The sequence below is a fragment of the Sceloporus occidentalis genome, unplaced genomic scaffold (genome assembly GCF_023333645.1).
Source record: "Sceloporus occidentalis isolate IW3139 unplaced genomic scaffold, rSceOcc1.0.p SCAF_8, whole genome shotgun sequence".
Lineage (NCBI taxonomy): Eukaryota > Metazoa > Chordata > Lepidosauria > Squamata > Phrynosomatidae > Sceloporus > Sceloporus occidentalis.
Genome location: NW_028316988.1, coordinates 49,855,054 through 49,877,250, shown reverse-complemented (window position 1 = coordinate 49,877,250; position 22,197 = coordinate 49,855,054).

Here is a 22,197-nt window from a genome sequence, read left to right as displayed (position 1 = left end):
AATCTCAACTCAACGAACAGCATCCATTGCCAGAAAGCAATGCCTCACCTTAAAAGTTCACTTCATAAAAAATCATACAAGGAGCTGATGAGAACCAGCATCTTGCAGCAACTTCATTATACTGAAGTCTCTCATTAACGCCTTCAGTGCCAGCTCACGCTTTCTAACAGATGGAAGATAAAAGGAAGGCAAAAAGAAAAGTAAACAGTATTTGACTGCTACATTTTAGCGTAAGAAACCACTCCAAATAGCATGATTTTGTGTTGTTGTTTTTCTGTCATTGCTCCGCTGACATTCAGAGATGTAGCAGGTCAAACTTTGCCTGTTGCTCTATTCCCATATGGGAGAGTGGGAAGTGGCATCTGTTAATGTATGTACAGCATGGAGATCTTACAACTGGGAATGGGCAACCTGCAGCACTCATCCTTTTTTCAAAATCTCTCTGGAAGAGATTAGTTTAAAAGTGGGGCAACAGCAATGTGACACACTCCTGGCAATCCATTGCAGGGGCAGGTGGGAAAAAAGCAAGAGGAGGAGGGAATAGCAACCACTTTGGACTCATTGGCCAACATGCCTAGGAATTCTGGGAGATATGGTCCAAAGTACTTTATCCAAACTTTATGCTTATGCAGGGTGAGATTGACTAGCAGCTGAAGAACTATTGAGCCACTGTCTGTACTGCAGGAAGGTGCAAGCAGAAGTGGCCAACAGAACAGGCTTTCTTGGGTCAGAGGAGAGTAGGAAGGGCCAAGCCAAGGGACAGCTCTGCAGATACTTGTGTCATAATGGAAGATCTTGGGTGAGCCATGCCAGGTTGAGGCCTGCATATAAATATGAATGCATCATTGGAGAGGTTTCCTGGTGGCATCTTTTTTCTCATATACTTTTATCCCAAATGCTCTTGCGCTATAATTATTTCATAACTTTTAATCTGCACAATTTCTGGCAACTTTTCAGAAGGTGTCCTCTTTTTCTCACATACTATATTCCAGGAGCACATCCATTAAGCCAATTTATAGTACAGTCCTGGGCATGTCTACTCAGCAGTAATACCTACTGAGTTCAATGGAACTTACTCCCAGGTAGGTGAAAAAGGAATTACACCCGTAGCTTCTTTCTTACATTTCGCACCTTTCCCTTTAATCTTTCCCATGAAAAAAAGCACACTCTTTGTGGTACTTGCAATGTATTTCCCCATCATTTCAAACACTCTTTTGAAAGAATATTGATCTTAATTGCCGGATTCGAGGAAGTCTCTCCACTTTTGTTTCAAGGAGACAGCTTTGACTATCTGCTCTGCTTCCTGCTCCAGTTTGACCTGGTTCTCAGTTTTTAATGATGAGACCCACAAAAGTTTTTGACCACGGCCAACCTTAACAGAATTTCTGTGGAGCATTTCTTTTGTTTGATCATCTTTGTCAGTGTTAACAAGCCTATCTATTATCTCTGAATTCAGTTACACCAGCTTAAATCAGCTTTATGTCATTTGGATCACCATTTTTTGTTTGTTTTTATTACACTTGGCTTCCAAAGATGTGCTTGCAAATTGGTCATATCAAGCCTAAAAATTCCAGTACAAATTTTACAGTCTTTTACCTTGGGGAAGGGGCTTTTTCATTTACGATGTACTATAAAGCATCATGCACACTGATGGCAGGACATCATAAGCAGCTAAGGCCAGCCTTACCATTTGGAAGAATGATCTGGGGATTTATTTTGTTGCATTATGCAGTAGTTTCTGGGATGCCATTCCTTTAAAAAGAAGGTGGCTAATGGCCAGTGCTTTCCAGTCCCAACCTGTGCATGTTTACTCCAATAAGTCCCACTTTATTCAATGGGGTTTGTCACATTTTATGCTTGTCTAGGATTGCAGATTTCCCAGGCAATTCTGTACATAACATAGAATCTTTTTTTGTGGGTTTTTTCACGCTATGTGGCCATGTTTTAGAAGATTTTCTTCCTGACATTTCACCAGCGTCTGTAGTTGGCATCTTCAGAGAATGCTTGCCTGGAAAAAAGGGGGTCTATATATACTGTGTGAGCCTGGGAATACAGGAGTGATTTGCATGTGTATTGTTCTGTGCTGATGGCACAGGCTGGGAGGCACAGGCTGGGAGGCTAATGCAAAAGTAGCAAACATTAATCCTCTTTTGCATTAGCCTCCCAGGCTGAGGCCAGCCATCAGCACAGAACAATACACATGCAAATCACTCCTGCATTCCCAGGTTCACACAGTATATATAGCCCCACTGTTTCCAGGCAAACATTCTCTGAAGATGCCAGCCACAGATGCTGGCGAAACGTCAGGAAGGAACTCTTCTAGAACATGGCCACATAGCCCAAAAAACCCACAAAAAAACTATGGATGCCGGCCATGAAAGCCTTCGACTTCACATGGAATCTTTCGTTTGCCGAACATGCATTCCATTAAAAGCATACAAAGTAAAATAAGGGAAGTAATCCCAAACCAAACTTTTAAAAAGGTGAGTAGGAGAGTGTTACTGGACAGCACTATCCCATACCATTTTCCCTCCTACCTCTTTTGCTCTTTTGTTGTGACCTGAAAGGGAGACACAAGAGGCATGAAAAATGGTGGTTTAGGTTCAGCAGGTCAGGTAGGAGTTTCAGGACCTTGGACAGATCTGATCAACTTTTGCTTTCTTTCTCGGCTCTTCTCCCCACTCCACTTACTTTACATTGAAGCAAAATGAACATATCTAAATCAAAAATGTAAACTTATACAAATGCATATAGAGGAAGGCATAAATCCGTACATTATACATTAATAATGAAATAAAATAATGAAAACAGAAATGGCACACTGTACATTCATCATCTCATGAGGACATATCAGAACATATTTTATAAACATTGCATATTAATAAATATTAATAATACATAAATAGGACACTTCAAGTCTCTTGTGTTTTCCTGCTATTTGTTTAGGCTTTTAAAATAATATTGTATAATTAGATATATTATATTTGGGCTAGACAGCTGAACAATATTGTCTAATATTCTTTGGCCAGAGGTTAGAAAGTTACTTTCCAAAAGTAATTTTTCTCTTATTTTTTATAGTGTTTTAAAGTCATTGACTAGTCTTACCCATTAGTCATTGCGTTACCAATTATTTTCGTGTTTTTTAAAACTGATAGATATAGAATTTGAAGCATTCCTATCAACATTCCTCTAGAATGCCTCATAAAAATAACATTGAAAAGTAACCAGAAAATGTTACTCATTGCATCATAGAATAATAAAATCATAGGGGCCTCATGGGACATCAAATCTAACCCCATGTTTTGTGCAAGCTCTCCAGCCAGCCATCCCCAGCAGGTAGCTGTCCAATCTCTTTTTGAAGATGTCCAAAGAAGGAGACCCCACCACCCTTCCAGGCCATCGGTTCCAATGCTGAAGCACTCTGACTGTCAAGATGTTCCTTCCAATGTTCAATTGAAATCTGCTCTCCTGCAGCATGAAACCATTAGACCTGGCACTACCCTCTGAAGTGGAAGAGAACAGCCTTGCCCTCTTCTCTCTGTGACAGCCCTTGAAATGCTTAAAGAGTGTAGTCGTGTCACCACTCAACCTTCTCTTCACAAAGCTGAGTAAGCCCAGCTCCCTCAACCTTTTCTCATGTTTTGTTCTCCGTGCCTCTAATCATCCTTGTTCCCCTTCTCTGAACCTGGACCAAATTGTCTGTATCCTTATTAAAATGAAGTGGATGCGGTACTCCAGATGAGGCCCGACTAGCACAGAATATAGTGGGACTATTACTTCCCTCCGCTTGGAAACTATGCTTTTATTAACACAGGCTTAAGTAGCATTCACCTTCTTTGCTGTAGCATCACCCTGTTGGGTCACGTCCAATTTATAATCAACAATCATCCCAAGGTCCTGTCGGGATCCTGACAAATCCTGTTATGAATAATGGTTTGCAGTTGTTTTAATTACTTTTCATCTTCATAATGCATACAGTCTATAAAAGTTTTGGGCTGAAAATTAAACATGTTAAACTGGGCATGACATATTATAGAAGCTTGGTAATTTAGCAGATGGGAGTTATAGTGTTTGTTCTGGGAAAAATAACTGCCTGGTTAGAGAATGCACAGATGCACAGAATGCACCAACAGATCAGGACCAAAAATCTACTCAGGCCGCCCAACCACTGGGACAGTTACTGTTGTTAGATTGTCATACACACATCCCACTGGACCCAAACCACCCCTCTTGTGGCACCCCTCTGCAACAGATGGGGCTACAGTGGCAGGGCATCACCTGGGGGTGACATCTGATGAAAATGCTGAAAAGCCACCCTTTTTCTTCACCCAGATGGGCAAATGGGCAGCAACCTAGCCAAGTGAGAAATCTAAGGTGAAACTGATCACCACCCATCTGGGGAGGGAGGCACCACACTGGTTGGTTCATCTTTACAATGAACAGCCAGCACTGAACAGCCTGCAAGCATTTATGATCCTCCTGTATATCCATTTTGAAGACCTTTCTGACAGGAGAAAGCCCGCACCCATTCACTGATGCTGCAACAAGGGGCACAGTTGGTCACTGAATATGCTGAAAAATTCAGGTGGCTGGCTGCCCAAGTTCCAGACTGAACTGAGGCCACAAAAATCCCATATTTTCAAGATGGCCTGCATCCAGATATCTTAGAGTGCTCACCGTCATGGGACAACCCTGTAATGCTCATGGGCTGGATTCTCCCAGCTGGGGAAGGAGAAATGGTAAAGAAATGCTCCCAGTTTGCTGGCCACTGCTGCTGCTGCCTCTCATTCCAGTAATTCCATGACTGAATTCTCCTCATCAATCAGCAGGTGCTGGGCCAAGCAGTTATCTGTTAACTTTTAGATTTTACTCTGGTCCTGGTGCATGGTGCATCAGCTTGGGAGAGTACAAAGAGGAGTTTGGACAATCTGTCAAATCTATCAGTAAACCAAGTTCAGAAAACTGGGCTGCAGCAATTAAAAAGTCAGTAAACCTTTATTCAGTAACTACAGTTCCACACCAGAGACATTCATTGTCAGAACTAGACAGCAAGTGTTAGCAATCCATAATTACACTACACATCATTTCAAAATATGTTGGGGCTCATTATTCATAGAACCATAGAGTTGGAAGAGAGCTCAAGGGCCATACAATCCAAACCCCTGCCATGTAGGAACACACCATCAAAGCCCTCCTTGTGACAGATGGCCATCCAGCCTCTCTTTAAAGGCCTCCAAAGAAGAAGATTCCACCACTCTACAAGGGAATATTCCACTGTCGAACAGCTCTTACTGTCAGGAAGTTCTTCCTAATGTTGAGGTGGAATCTCTTTTCCCGTAATTTGAATCCATTGCTCCGGGACTTATTCCCTGAAGCAGCAGGAAAAAAAAGCTTGCTCCATCCTCAGTATGATACTCCTTCAGATACTCAAACAGGGCTATCACACCACCTCTTAACCTTCTCCTCTGCAGGCTAAACATACCCAGTTCCCTAAGTTGCTCCTCATTGGGCATAGTTTCCAGACCCTTCACCATTTTAGTTGCCCTCCTTTGGACACACTCCAGCTTGTCAATAGCCTTTTTGAATTGTGGTGCCCAGAACTGGACACAGTATTCCAGGTGGGGGCTGACCAAAGCAGAATTGCATGGCACTATTACTTCCCTCGATCTAGACACTATACTTCTATTGATGAAGCCTAGACTCTCATTGGCTTTTTCAGCTGCAGCATCACACTTTCTAGCAAGCCAGTGCTCATTCTCCGCTTTAGCTTTTCTGACCCTCCCTTTACACATGCTAGCAAGTTGTTGGAATTCCTCTTTGGTGATTTTCCTTTCCCCCTATTTTCCCTTTTTCCATCATTCATTGCAAATTCAAAACAACCTCAGGAGTTCCTTCATTTCCCATACTGCTCCTTGGTATCCTTTCATCAGTTCCTTCTCTGCAGAATGGCCTTAGGTGTTCCAGTCCAAGCTGGCCTCTACTACTGTGTTGTCATACCAGCCACGCAATAACCATTTCCTTACAGGAACTGCTTCACTGCACAACCCATCACAGTATTACCACCTGCCCCATTAAAATCATGGCTGGTAAGATGTAAAACACTGCAGCTCTTGACAGCCAGCAGGGGGCCCCAATCTCCTGTAAAATGGATGCAGGGAGGAGCAGTTAGTCCCATTATATTCATCTACCTTTGAATCCAACCCAAGCTGCATCCACACCGGAGAAATAGCCCGGTTTGGCACTGCTTTGACTGCTCTGGCTCAAGGCTATGGAATTCTGGGAGTTGGCGTTTGTTGTGGGCCCAGAGTGGATGCAGCCCCAGTTCATATAATTTAATTCCAAAAAGGATCTCCATGCAGAGAAGATATTCTAACATGATCTGAATCTCACCTAAGACTTTTTATCCTTCTTGTGCCAAACTGTTCTTGCCAGGCCTTGCCCTTTTTCTGGAAAGTGGAATGCCCGAAAATGGCTTTCATTTGTTAGGTAGTTTGTTAGATGGGTATTTATAACCCGCCCTATATCTAGCGATCTCAGGGTTAGGTACAGATGATATTAGAGATTTTTTAAAAAATTAAAGTAAGTTAAAACAGCAAACACAATCCATGTGAGTTAAAAGATAAATCCACCATTTGATGAATGTTGGCCCCCAAAAGCCTTGATGAAGAGCCAAGTTTGTTTTTGTTTTTTTAATATCTTTATTCAAACATTTTTTATCCATCCATCTTTACATAACATATCGTTATATATTCTGGTACGTAGCTAATTCCATTTCATTCTTCTCTGTTACATTTATTTCTTCTTCTTTTGACATGGGGTTTTCTCTTCTTGTCTTTTTTTTCTTTCTCTTCTTTTTTTTATCCTTTTACAGTTTGACCTTTAGCACTTTAACGCTTTTGTATTTATTCATACTAACCTTGCATCCTCTCTTGCACCTTTATTTCATTTCCTTCATTTTATTTACTTATAATTAGTAATAACTTTTGCTCTCCAATTGTTTTATTTCTCCCTTCTCCCTTCTAATAAGCCTTTTCTTTTTTTCTCTCTTTCCATTATTGCTACCTTGTGACTTTACTTTTCTACCTTATTCTCTTCTTTAGCCTCTTATTTTCTCTAATTATCTTTAACATCCTCTCCATCTTCTTTCCTTTCTACATTTCTTTTGCCGTTCCCCAGCCCTTTTTTCCTATCCCTATTCTTCCTCTCTGATGAAGAGTCAAGTTTTAAGTTGATGCCAAAATGAGTTCAGCATCAGTGCTACTCATGCCTCCAACAGGAGGGCATTCTACATCATTCATTCTGTGACTTGGCACCCAGCATTTCCCCTCTTAGTCTTACATGTCACCTGTGCTGACATTGGAGGAGCACGAAACTATTAGGTTGTTATAGTATAAAGGAGACTAATCCTCTAGCAGGACCTGACTCAGAACATGCTGTTTCCGGGCTTCCCAGTTCAATGATCTTTGGATTAAAAGGCCCAGGCTCTGTGTTGGAGTCTGTTTTTGTGGCTTGTGCCACTAATCTTCATGATCTCACCTTCTCTTTCTCCTCCTGCTCTTCTGAGTCAGTGCCCTGACTGCTGCTTGGCAACAGCGTCGTCTTTCTCTCTCACAGACACAGATCCACAACCACAGTTCTCTCAGCCAGGGCCTATGGAGCTAACTACTGATAATGTGAAGTACATCACCTTATGGCATCCTGGAGTTTTGTTTTGTTTTGGATTTAACAATATGCAGTCAGCATTTGAGAAAGTGCCACAATATGCACAAATGGTCAGGGGGGGAAGCTACAAACTCTCACAACCTGAAACAAAATAAGGATAGCAAGAAAACGGATATGGAGACATACAGCAAAATTGAAACTGAGAAATTTCCGTGTCCTTTCTCCCCACATGAAGCAGAGAGGTCTGTTCAATGGAATGAAAGGCGAACACCCTGTGATCAGGATCCACAGTTGTGGGTGGGATCTACTCCTGTTCGTGTTTAATGGAAATAGAGTGTGCTTTTTTTCATGAACTTCATACATAGGGGTTTATTTGTTGTTGTTGTTGTTGTTGTTGTTGACTTTAACTCATGGCAACCCTGTGGATGAGACACTTCCAAGAACCCTATCTTCCACTTCTCTGCTTCGTTCCTGCAATCCCATGCCTGTATCCCCCGACTGAGCCAATCTATCTGGCATCTGGTCTTCCTTTCCTTCTTCTGCCCTCTACCTTTCCTAATGTTATTGACTTTTCCAGTGTTCCATGCCTTCTCATTATATGGCCAAAGACTCAATTTTATCATCTTGGCTTCTAATGAGATCTCTGGTCTGTTCCAAGGCTGTCCACGATATTCTAAGCACTCTTCTCTAGCACCACTTCTCAAATGAGATGATTTTTCTTCTGCTTCCTTTACAGCCCAGCTTTCACATCCATACATAGTGATGGGGAATACAATGTCTTGAACAAGTCTAACTTTTGTGCTCAGTTGTATATCTTTGCCCTTCAGTAGTTTTTCTAGTTCTTTCATAGCTGCCCTTCCTATTCCCAGTCTTCTTCTTATTTCCTGACTGCTGTCACCATTCCTGTCTATATTTGATCCTAGCTATGGAAATTCTTTATTAATTTAACTATTCTTTAACTATTAATTTAACTATTAATTCTTTAACTATTTCACTTTCCTCATTGTCTAGATTGAATCTGTGTTTTATTAGGCAAGGAATACTTAGAGGTGGTTTTGCCAGTTCCCTAGCCTACAGTACGTGGTATTAAAGGTATAGGTAAAGGTAATCCTTTGACATGAATGTCTAGTCATAACCGACTGTAAGGGGTGATGCTCATCTCCATTACTAAGCCAAAGAGCCAGTGTTGTCCAAGGACTGCTCTGGCAGTCATGTAACCAGCATGACTGCACCGACTGCTGTTACCTTCCCACTGAAGTGGTACTTATCCATCTGCTTGCATTTGCATGCTTTCGAATTGCTAGCTTGGCAGAAGCTGGGACTAGTGACAGGAGCTTGCCCCATCAGGCAGCACTTGGGCCTCGAACTGCCAACCTTCCAATCTTCCGATCATCAGAATTGGCATCTTAACCACTAAGCCGCTGCATCCCTTGTTATTACCTCCTGTCTAATGGCCTTCTGCAAGGTGACAAAAATATTTTCAAAGGAGTTTATCAGACAAGGGAAATTGGAAGTATAATCCAATGGCAATCCAAACGCAATCATGGAGTTTAACGTTATTGCGTGATAGACTACCACATGCAATTTCGGGCAATGGCAAGCTATTCTTGGGCAATGGGAAATCAGTCCGAAGGCAATCATGGGGTTTCACATTATTGCGTGAGAGGTGATCACATCCAATTTCGGGCAATGGCAAGCTATTCATGGGCAATGGGAAGTCAGTTCGAATGCAATTCGAATTCACGTAAATTCGCTGAACTAGTGAATTCACGTGAATGCGTTCTGGCCCCATTTTCTTTTCATTGTTCAAAATTAAGAGAAATTCCTCCCATGTGATAAACTAAAGACTGTTAGGCTATAGTGGATTTGTTTTTATACTAATCTCTGTGTTCTTTAATATTTTACGGCTATTTTCTGTTTACATGTTGCCTACTGTTTTAAGTTCCAGTGTTAAAGTTTAATCTAAATATTTTAATGTTTTTTGTTATATTGTAAGGGTTGTATTAAATTGTTAATATGTGGGGGGGTTTCTTTGCTGTTAGACCCCCTCGAGCTTTCCAGAGAAAAAGTGTAGCATAAATCAATCTAAACAATTAAATTCAAATTGCCTTCCTTCTGCACCCTCCCTGCTTATTATTAAATATTTCTTTGAAAATCTGATCTAGTGCAGTGCTGGTATTTTTATGAACATGCAGACTTGGGCCTTAAGATGGCCAGATTCAAAGATTAAAGCACCTCTTTATATTTCCTGATGCAGTGGAAAACAAGGCAGATGCAGGTTCATTGCTTAGCAGTTCATGCCCCCACTTCCCACACCCCATACCAAAATCACATGAAAGTCAACATGCACTCATTACAGTATCGGCATGTGAACTCAAAGGGCATTTGCCTCTTTTACATGCTAGCATTAGCATCTTCTCTCCTTACCTCTACACTAATGTTCGCTGGTAGCAATTGGTCCCTGCAGACCATTTAACTGCAAATGCTGATGGGGCAGAAAACAGCTTTTCAACACCATTATGAGAAGGTTTAATGATCTCTACACTGGAAAGTCTCCCATAGTTCTTTAAGTTGAAGAGTCAGTGTGTGCCTCCCGTCCTGTGTGCTTTTGCCAGCAACAAAACATCACCCAAGCAATTCAGACCCAGCCACCAATATTGTCTGGGCACCATTGCCCAAGGCACAGTAAAAATCCTGGGAACTAGGAAAAGAAGGGGCTCAGAAAGCTGCTTTTTCTACACAGAACACAGGAATGTGTTTTGCTCCAGTGAAGTGTTAGCTCTATGGACAGAGATCCATATTCCTATTCTGTAAAGTACAGTAACACTAGGGAGGAAGATAGTTTAGTTTCATTTTTCATTAATTTTACATTTGGGTTTACATTTAGGCTAATGCAGAATTATGGGGTGCTGGGAGTTGTAGTCCACCATATCTAAGAAGCACCCATTTGGGAAATACTCTAGGAGAGTTATTAAGCCATTTCAGATTAGACAAACAAAAATAACTCTTCTTTATTCCTTCGCTGTACCAGCTTCCACTTTTCTGCTCTTCAGTCTGTCTCAATACCAAACACTGTACTATTTATTTCACACAAAGACTCAAACCCCCTAAACACTTAACTGCATTGGGCTGAGATCAGGGCTTGGAAAACTTACCTTTTGAACTACAGCTCCCAGAATTCCCCAGCTGGTATGACCATTGGTTGCGCTGGCTGGATGTTTGTTTGTTTGTTTAATCTATATCCCACCTTTCTCCCAGTATGAGACCCAAAGTGGCTCACAAGATAGGATTCTAGGAACTGAAGTCCAAAAAATAACTTTGCACCTTCCAAATTGTCCTAACTATCAAAAAAAAAAAAAAAAAGGAAGGCATCCTATGGCACAGGGACATAGCCAGGATTTTAGGAAGGGGGGGGGGGGTCCAGACTAAGTGCCACCATTATAATGGGGCTTGGGTGCGGCGGCGCAGCAGCACACACCATTCATTTTTCTAATGGAAGGTGGGATCCGAACCCCAAGAACCCCCCCTTGGCTACGTCCCTGTATGGCAGCTTAGGATCTTTATCAACTAACCAATTACAGTTTAATTGCCAATGAATTTCCAGGTTACAGACAAAGATCTCAGCCATCTCCTGCTAATTGAGACTTTTAGTGAGAGATGTCTGGATTTGAAGCTGGGACCTTCTTGCAGGACAAACATGTTGCTCTACCATAGAACTATGATTGTCTTCCCAAAACATGGTCTCTCTTACTCCAGGCACATGGATATATTTGAGCAATGAGACCAGGAGGATGACCTCCAGCAAGTGTCACAGAAAATTCTAATAAACACACACACACAGGGATCAACTTTTTCCATCCTGGTGGCCACCAAACATGTTGGACATGACCACTGCCTTCATCCCTAACCAGTAGCATGGAGGAGGCTGCCCTAGATCATAGTGTGCCTGAAGAGGGAGTGACCTCTCCTGCCCAAGGTCTGAAGTGATCATTACTCACTTACAAAGGCAAAGTCAAGGAGGGGACAATGCATCATTGACAGAGACCAGATGAACTAGAAAAACTAGCAAAGAGACGGGAAGATCTCAAGTTAATAGGGTCTAGTTTTGAGCAAGGGAGCCTCACAAATTCAGCAGTCTGTTTCGGAGTGATTCTGAACAGAACAGAGACTTCAGGTTTTTTACACCAAATCCACTACTGGTTTCTCCAGTTTTCCTCATTTCAGCAGTACTGGCTCAGTGTGTGCGGTGAAAAGAGAAGCAGACTAGAAGCCAAAATGATCAGCATTGCCTACACACACACACACACACACACACACTCATCTTTGTAGTTTGATGACCAAGAGCAAAGTCCATTAACTTTGAGTGCCAGGCAAGACTCTCTCCCAAGAGCTGTAGGGTGTGTTTCTCAGAGTGGGGTAGCCAATGCATTAGTCATGAGCCCTGTGGTCTGGGAATGAGTCTTGCCTGCTGCTCCTAAGGAAAGCTTTAGAAGGATCCTTCCATCTCAGGCCCATTCCCTAATGCATTTGTGGTCCCCTCTGAGAAACATGCCCTGCACTCTGGGGGCAGATCTTGCCCTCTACTCCTAGGAAAAGCTTTAGAAGGATCCTGTGATGTGCAGTGGGGGAAAAGCTGCCAAGCAGACCTCAGCCTCCACCTCAAGCCCAATGCCTAATGCATTTGCTGTTCCCCTCCAAGAAATGTGTCCTCCCCTGCTCTAGAGGAGAGTCTTCCCTGCTGTTCAAAGTGAATGATATCAGCAAGTCACTCCTAAAAAATATACAAGTCACTAGTCAAATTGAGTCAGTGCATCATTTATTGTAGAGTTGAATCCAAGGAGCTTATCGTATGAACTTTAAAACCGGCTCAAGCGTCCCGGGCTGCAGCCAGGATACGGGATGGAGGAGGGGATTATCTCATGCTAAATCACCACCTAATCACCAGCCGCCATCAGCCTGGGTCCAAGCCGGGGCCCAGCCACACTCCACCAGCACTTTTTTGAAGTTGGAAGCTTTTTGGCTTCTAAAAACTGCTGGCGGAGCGCAGCTGGGACTCGGGCTGATCATGGCAGCCAGCCATTAGGCAGCAATTTAGCATGCAATAATCCCTGCGTCCTCCTGAATCCCAAATGCAGACCAGGATGCTTGAGCCAGTTTTAAGGTTCATGTGATAAGATCTCAAGTAAAGTCATTGAATCGACTTGAATCTGATGAGTAAATTAAAGTGAAATCTGAGATAAGGTCACAGGTTCTTCAAAAAAAAAAAGGGGGGGGGGAGGATCTAAACAATTACAGTTTGACATCTAATACCAGGAAAGATTCTAGAGCAGATCATTAAATAGTCTGTAAGCATGTAAAAAGGCATGCTGTGATCACTAAAAGTCAACGTGTATTTCTCAAAAAATAAGTCATACCAGACTAATTTTAACTCTTTTTTTAACAGCGTTACAAGCTTGGTAGATGAAAGGAATTCTGTGGATGTAGCATATCTTATTTCTGTAAGGCCTTTGATAAGGTCCCCTATTATATGCTTGTAAGGCAACTAGCCAATTAGGAACCATTCTTTTTCTTCATATTCTGTTCTAACAGTAGCCTCTTGTCCCAAGTATAGATTCCTCCTCAGGACTATCAAATGCAGCGGCACTCCCATTTCTTTAAAAGCATCCCATAGCTTTTTCATAATTATGCAGTCAAAGGCTTTGCTGTAGTCTATACATGCTGAGGGAAGTGATAGTGTCACTTTATTCTGCTTTACTCCAGCTTCACCTGGAATACCATGTCTAATTCTTGGCACCACGATTCAAGAGAGACATTGACAAGCTGGGATGTATCCAGAGGAGGATACCAAAATGGTGAAAGATTTGGAAAACATGCTCTATAAAGAGCAGCTTAGGGGGCTGGGTATTTTTAGCATGGGAAAAAGAAAGTTAAGAGGTAGACAGGTGACATGATAGCCATATTTAAATACTTGAAGGAATATTATATTGAGGATGGCGATTATGGAACTTTTTTTTGTATGCTTCAGAGACTAGGGAGATTATCACATTGACATTGACAAATAATCTGACTGCTCCCTAATGGGATGCAGCCAGGGTTATGAGATGCAGGTGAGTATTATAGCCCGTAATTTGTTGCTGCTGCAGCGGGCAGCTGCATAACTACATCCTGGGTCCTGGCCACACTTCAGAGGCCGCTTTTCAAAGTCGGAAAGCTCCCGGCTTCAAAAAGCAGCTTCCAAAGTGCAGCTGGGACCCGGATGCAGCGGTGGCAAATTACCTGCGATAATACCCAGCTGCATCTCGTAATCCAGCTGTATCCCATTAGGGAGCAGTCAGGTTATTTGTCAATGTGATAATCTCCTAGGACATGAAGCAACGGATTCAAACTACAAGAAAAGAGATTTCATTTAAATATTAGGAGCCTTCTCTGCTGGGTAGGATGGAAATAATCCTGATACTAAGACCTGTTCAACAGTGGAACATGCTTCTTCAGAGTGCGGTGGAGTCTCCTTCTTTGGAGGTTTTTAAACAGAGACTGGAAGCGCTTTGACAGTGTATTTCTGCATGGAATGGGGTTGGACTGGATGGCCCTTGTGGTCTTTTCCAACGCTCTGATTCTATGTTGCCTGCTGATAGGTCATTAGACATCTCCTTTTGTTTGACTGTTATTTGGAGGTGGGGGAGTGATTCATTTGCAAAACTGAATTAAAACTTTGTTTTCCAAAATGCCTGGCTTCCCTCTTTGAATAGCTGGTGGGAGCCAAATGAAAGTTCCCAGAAGGAGGTATTCTTTAATTTTGTCATAAAATAAAATGACTGCTCTCTGCCTATTTGTGGCAGTGCATTTTGCCTGTGTGAAGAGCAGTGCCATAAAAATAACCCATTTTTCCTCCTTATGGGGAATGCTTGTTTGTCATTTTTATAAATCAGTGTTTATAGGTCTAATTATTGTAAATGCAGCACACAATAAAGGTGACTGTGATTGCAATATCTGATAATCAATTTTGCAGCAAGCCTGCTGGGCTTGAAGCCGACAGCAAGAAGGACATTGTACCAGCTTGATGGCAAAAAAGAGAGAAACTAGCTCCTTTGTATTCCGCCCCTTCCAGACAGCATGGAAGGGCTCCAGCAGGTTCCTGCTGCTTGCTTAGGATATCCATATTAGAGCCTTTTCATCTTTTGGGGGGGAAGTGTTGAATGCTTCATCATGCCTGAAGGAAAACTGCAGTCCCTTCCATTAAAAAACTGATAATAAAGCATTCATAAGGAACTCAATAAAGGATAATTTGATGCCCTCTGATGCCAGAAATGTCTCACCCAGGAGAGTCACCTCACTCAACCGGGCTGGGCATTGCCCTATCCTCCTACCCTTCGCCAGTTGCAACCCTGAGTCATTTCTGTGCTGTGACTAAAGGCTGCTCATGGCAGCTCATTGGCCACAACACAGCACAAATCCGTAATGCTACCCTGCAATGCACCAGACTGATAAATGCATTTGGCTGCTTCTGATATTGGTATATTTTAAAACAAATGCTTCTTTTAAACTATGCAATCAATATGATAATGTATGGCACAAGTGTTTGAACAGAATGGAAATCTCATTCATGGAAGCTGCAGTCTTGCCCACAACCTCTTTTGATTTCCTTTGTTTATTTTATTTTAATATTAATAAACCACCATTCATCAAACCATATAAGGACAGTGAACAATACGATGGTTGTTATGTGCCTTCAAGTTCACTCTGACTTATGGCAAATCTCTCACGGGATTTTCTTGGAGAGATTTGTTCAGAGGACATTGTCTTCCTCTGAGAATGAAAGCGTGAGTTGCCCAGGGTCATTGCTAAGAAGGGATTTAACTCCTAGTCTCCCAATATTCCAGTACTCAAACCTGTACACCACGCTGGCTGTCAGTGAGCAATATACCTCTAATAAAAACAATAAAATACTGTCATAAAGCTATAAAGGCCATTTTAAAAGGACAACCATAAAACAAACTGACCAACTTAAAGTGTACCAGGTGAACAGAAGACACTTTGCCCCATGCCAAAACGATTATAGAAGTTGGCACCAGCCACATCTCCATATGGTTTGCATTGTTTGAATGGGGTGCTCCAAGAGCAGGGATGGGATTTATGTGCTCCAAGATGTTTTTGAACTGCAGCTCTCAGCATTTCTCACAATAAGCGATGCCAGCTAGAAATGCTGGAAGTTGCAATTCAACAGTATCTGGAGCACCCCATTATCCCCATCCTACCCAGCAGAGATTTACTCTTTCCCTGAGTAAAAGGCACCTTAGGAAGAGCCCCTCTGTGGAGTTCATGACACAATTTTAACCCAACCATGCTCTGTTCTGGTGCTTTTTACCAGCAGTAAATATAGTAGAGCTATTGTAAAAGTGAAGGGGGCCAAGACAAGCGGGTAACTATAAATTAATAAGAATCCCCCCAGTGAAATTTTCCTTCAGTCCCCATGTGCGTAGCATTGCAGAGAGTGAAAAAATTAAACACATTTACTATGTTTGCATTCCTTTGGTAATTTGAGATCCCCATTTCTTTGGATGCCTAAACTATGTTCAGTCAGTCAATTATAATTAAGAGCCATAGAACCAAATTTTACACATTCAGTCAAAAATGTACGTATCATCAAATTCCCCAAAATAAAATTGCCCAAAACTAAACTATATTTCCAAATATTCAACTGAAGGTTTAAATTACTGCAATGCTAGAAATTTGGGGACTGTAGGGAAATTTCATTTGGAGGAGGCACAAATCTTATTTAGGGAAGCAACTTCCTGATTTTGTGCCCTTCAGCCCAGCTACACCCCTGGATCCAGTCAGTGCTGGCGAAAAACAAACCTTTTCATCCCAGAGTAACACTGGAATTCCAGTCTGGGAAGAGCATTCTTGGGAGATTATCGCACTGCCCTTTTCTGTCCTTTCCTCCTGAACTAAGTGTGGAATGTAAACTTTAATACATGGATTTTATCACACACCTCCATGCCCAGGCTGGAGGCATCTCATGGCATCCTGTACCTGATCCAGACTTCTCCCACACCTTTTGAAAGAATGGATTTTTCTGTTCTTTGCAAGATGCATGAGAAGTCCAGATTGCTACGATCAGGTATGGGATGCCTCCTGCCTGGCCACAGAGGTGTGCGATAAAATCCATGTATTAAAATGCACATCCCACGCCTAGCTCTGGAGGAAAGGATGGGAAAGGACAGTGCGATAATCTCCATATAGTGGCCAAATCTAAGAGGAAGGGAAAGGGCCAGAGCAAAGGGAGAGGACCAGATGGAATTCTTGCCAATTTGTACATTAACCAAGCACACAAAGCATAGCTCAGTTCTCAGTAAGCCCAAGCACAACAATGGTTTGGTCCAACAGCTTCCTAGCCTTTAAATACCTTCTTGTTTCTGAAGACTTAATAGAAACAATAGTACTGTAAAAGAATCTTGCAGAATGGATGAGGCACCCACACAGGCTTTGTCTTCCTCCGGCTGGAGGTTTCCCATTCCTGCTGCAGACAAGACTGGTCTCAATGGACAAATGGTTTGCACTGCCAGGAAGTGACTTCCAGTCAAAGGAAAAGAAAAGCTTAACCTGGATGCTTAACTACAAGATTCACATGAACAAGTTCCTAAATATGTTTGGTGGCAGCAGCAGACAAAAAGGTACATGTAGTTCTTTATGAAATCTGCCTTGCCTTCCACACTGGGAGAAAGACAGGATATAAATTGAATAATAAATTAATTAATTAATATCTGCAAGAGGTTTGGAGACTTCTGAGAATGATCTGCATGTGCCCAACACAACAAGGCCCACAGGTGTGAGTTACACAGACTGTGAAAAATAGCAGTATGTTCTTTCCTGAACTGTTATTTCAGTATTACTTGCCAATAGATTCAGGGGGGAGAAACCTACAGAAATTGGCCCTTATAAGAGGTAGGCTTTCATTCAGTTGGAGAAGCAGCTCCTTCTTTGCTGTTCCATTTGAGACCTCAAGATGGTAGCAGCATTGCGCTTCTCAGAAAGAGATTAACACAACTCTGTCAAAACGCTTAAAGTTGAAAGATGCCAAGAACTCTGTAAACGTTTTTAAAGAGTTTTCAGCTAGAAAGGAAATTTGAAAGGGTTGCAGCCATTACCTACCTGCCCGCAAACATCTGAAGGAATGACTTTAATGTGTCACTTCCTAGCTTGTGTCAAGTTATTAAAAGAAATGTAGGGTCACCATACCAAGATATGTTGCTGACTGGGGCAAATTACAATTTTAGAATCAGAAAATCATAGAATTGGAAGAGACCCCAAGGGTCATCCAATCCAACCCCCTGCAATGGAATACAATCAAAGCAGTCCCACAGATGGTCCTCCAGCCTCTGTTTAGAAAGCTCCAAAAAGGAGACTCCGCCACAGTCTATGGAAGCATATCCCACTGTCAAATAGCATTTGCGGTGGATAGGTTCTTCCTAATGTTGAGGTGGAGTCTCTTTTCCTGTAGTTTAAATCCATTACTCTGTGTCCTAGACTCTGGAGCAGTATAAACAAGCTTGTTCCATCTTCAGCATAATATCCTTTTATGGCTATCATGCCAACTCTTAACCAGGCTAAACATACCCAGCTCCCTAAGCCACTCCTCATAGGGCACAGTTTTCATTTTGCTCACCCTCCTCTAGACACTTTCCAGCTTGTCAGCATCTTGAATTAGGCTGCCCAGAACTGGTCACAATATTCCAGGTGAGCTGTGACCAAAACAGAAGAGAGTGGTGCTATTATTACCCTTGATCTAGACACTATGCTCCTTTTGAAGCAACCTAGAATCACATTGGCTTTTTTAGCTCCTGCATCGCACTCATGTTTAGCTTGTGGTCTACTAAGACTCCTAGATGCCTTTCACATATATTTTTTGTCAGGCCAGGTGTCGCCCATCCTATATCTGTGCATTTTATTTTTTCTGTCTAAGGACTTTATCACACAAGGCTAGAAAAGTGTAATTTTAACAGGATAAAAATGTCTTTGGGTGGCCCAGTCACATAACATCATGTCTATTCTGCTGCTGCCTTGCATTCCATTCATTGCTGTAGTGCACATTTTCATTGAGGGGCAAAACCTGTCAATAGACTCTCAGTCTTGCTACTATTCCATTACTGCCTTCGTGTTATAGGTCCTTCCACTACAGTTCTGCTTCTCAGGCAGTCACATAATGTGAGTGGGTATGATCGCACTCTTTTTCACCCTGCAGCAATCATGGCCATTAACACCTTCCTGAAGCCAGCCACTGGCTTTGGGAGGTGGTTGGCAGCCATGATCAATCACTCTCCACTTCCCCCTGCAAGACGATGTTTGGCAGTGCAGAAAACAGATCATGCAACCGTGGATCACCAAAGTGCTACCGTGGGAGAAAGTATGAAAAGGAATGATGCCAAACCGATATGCTTCCATTTTTAAACCATCTTTACTGCTACCACCTTGGCCTCAGAGGGAGAGAAGAAGAGGCAGCCACAGTTCCACCATGTCTAGCCCAGAGGCAGATGAAAGGCCCTGCTTCCATCTTAACTGCTACTACCCTGGCCTTGGAGGGAGCGAAGAATGGGCAGTATCTGCTGGACTTGATCCCCTTCCCCACTGCCAATCTCTTCTCCTTTTGTGTCAAGTCTTTTTAGACTGTAAGTCTGAAGGCAGGGAACTGCCTATTTAGCAATCTGAAAGCTGCTCTGAGAGCCTTTGTGGCTGAAGAATGGGATATAAATGCTCTAAATAAATTAATAAATATTAAACTAGCACAATTGTGGTGGGACAGCAGGCTGATATGATAAAGCCCCAAGTGGAGTACCTTACATCTCTCCCTGTTGAAATTCACTTTGTTAGTTTTGGCCCAGCTCTCTAATCTGTTAAAGTTATTCCAAATTCTGGTCCTGTCCTCTGGGGTATTAGCTAGTCCTCCTAAATTTGGTGTCATTTGCAAATTTGATAAGTATGCCCCCAATTCTGTCATCCAAGTCACTGATAAAGATGTCCAATAGCACTGGGCCCAGGACAGAACCCTGTGGCACCCCACTAGTCACTTCTCTCTAGAATGAAGGGGAGCCATTGGTGAGCACCTTTTGGGTTCAGTTGGCTGGACAAGATGGGGAAATAAACATTCTTTAACTATTACTTTCTATTCCTTCATAGTAGGCCAGCCAAGCTGTATTTGGGGGCTCATTCTGCCACATGGGGCCCATAACATTTGCCCCAAAGTCCTCTCCTGACAGTACCATGATATGTGTGTGCGCATGCGCACTCGTGTGTGTGTCTTCAAGTCACCTATCAACTTATGGTGACTCTATGAAATTCATAGGGTTTTCTTAGACAAGGAATACCCAGAGATGGTTTTGCCAGTCCCTTCCTCTGAAATATAGCCTATAACACCTAGTATTCATTGATGGTCTCCCATCCAAGTACTAACCAGGGCTGACACTAATTAACTTCCAATATCACATAGCATCTGGTGCCTTTAGGGTATTTAGATTCCTAACCTTTAGTAACTGGGACTGAGCAACAACATCTGGCTTCAGATCCTTGTCTCTGCCTGAGAATATGTGAAAGAACAAGCAGAGTGTCCATACACAGCCAGTCTTTTCCATGGGGCTAAATAACCACCATACTCTGACCCCACAGACCTCAAATTTAAATCAGTTAAACTGATTTCACTTTATGTAAACCTGAGATCCTGAAGTAGTAGAGGATATAAGTATTTGAATGAATGAATGAATGAATGAATGAATGAATAAAGGATGATGGAACTGTAGCTCAAAAAAGTGCGGCTTTTAAAAAATTCAATTGTAAGCACCAGAATTTTCTCTCTCTTGCTCTTAGCTATCACCCTGTCAAAGGAATCTTAGTCAGTTCATCAGATGAATTTAAATTATTCAGTGGATCAAACTTGCATATGAAAAAAAAAACCCAATAATTTTAAAGGAAAAAAACACAGTTGTTTTCAAAAGAGACAGAGGTACCATATCTGAGGAAATACATCTCAGACCTCATATATAGGATAGAAAGGTGTTTTTTTTCTGATGTAGCATTTGCCATTGCCTTTTAAAAAATTCTTTAAACTATTGTTTTGAAACTTTTTTAAAAAAAATCAATAGATCTAGTGTGCCATTTTGGTCAATCAAATATCCAGGATCAGCTAATCTAAACAGTCCATAACATAAATGTTACAGCAGTGGTACAGTCCTACATATGTGTGTGAGCATCTGTCTGTGCGTGTGTGTCAACTACGGCCTCTTTGAGCATCAATCCCTTACCAGCAGCATCAACATTCCAAAAAATAAACAACATGGGAGGGAACCATCAATTGAAAAGAATGTGGAAGGCACCAGAGAAAGGGCAAAATGTTCCTCCATGTTTGTCAGGCAAATAGACAACAAGCATGTTGTCAAGTATGCCAGTTCACCACAAAGGCTACCAAATGGCACTCCCATCTCCATTCAGATGCACCAGCTCTCTCATTGTAGGTCAGCATCAGTAGGGAGGAACCCTGCTTTCACAGATCCCTTGGTAAGATTCTACAAGTAGTGTGGTCACACACAAAGCTAAAAAGAGAAAATGCATCACCAAAAAGGAAGACAAAGAGATCAATGCATCCCAGACCTGTGCACACCTTTTATTAATTTGTTTAATTTATATCCTGCTTTTCTCAAATAGGGGACCCAAAGTGGCTCTCACTGTGCATTAATATATGTCATTGTGAATGTTCCAGCCAATAAGTATAATTTGAATAGAAACAGAATACTTACCTGTGCGCAGGGTCAGCTTTAGGTATTGTGCCACCCTAGGCGAGAAATATTTTGGCGCCTCCTGTCTCCCATCATGGCTCATTTGACTGCCTTTTTCCTACACAAATAAAAGCCAAGTGATGTCCTTGCCACCAGCAGAAAAAACTGCCATATTTGATATTCAGAGTTTTATGTTTCATGCTTGACTGAATGTATGATTTGTGTGTAGACTGGGAAAAACAAGGGTGCTTTCACAATACCACTTGGAAAAAATTCTTGTGGCACTACAACTCCCAGAATCCCCTGGTCAATTGAATCAGAATGCACAAGAGGGAGTGCATTCTGGGCACAGATGGCCTGGGCACCACCAAAACAACAACAACAAAAAAACAGCTTCTCAAAATTGAGATTTCAAATTGATCTGCTTAACACTGAGGATTAATACAGAAGGGAGCTTTTCCCCCTTCACTTGCAGCAGTAGCCAGCAGGAGCGCGAGTGGCGCCCATGGATTCCTCCAAGCTCTCCTCTGGCTCTGCTGCTCTTTGCTCTTTGCAGGCAGCAGCAGGAACAACCAGCAGGAGAGTGAGTGGCGTCCTGGGGATTGCCTGGGCTGTGTGCACGCACATGCCAGGTGCCTTTCGCTCTCCCCTGGCTCTGCTGCTTTTTGCTCTTTGCAGAGAGCAGCTAGAACAGCCAGCAGGAGAGCAAGTGGCACCCCGGGTATTGCCTGGCTGTGTGCTAACCATCTCTTGGCCTCCCTTGTCACCCGCT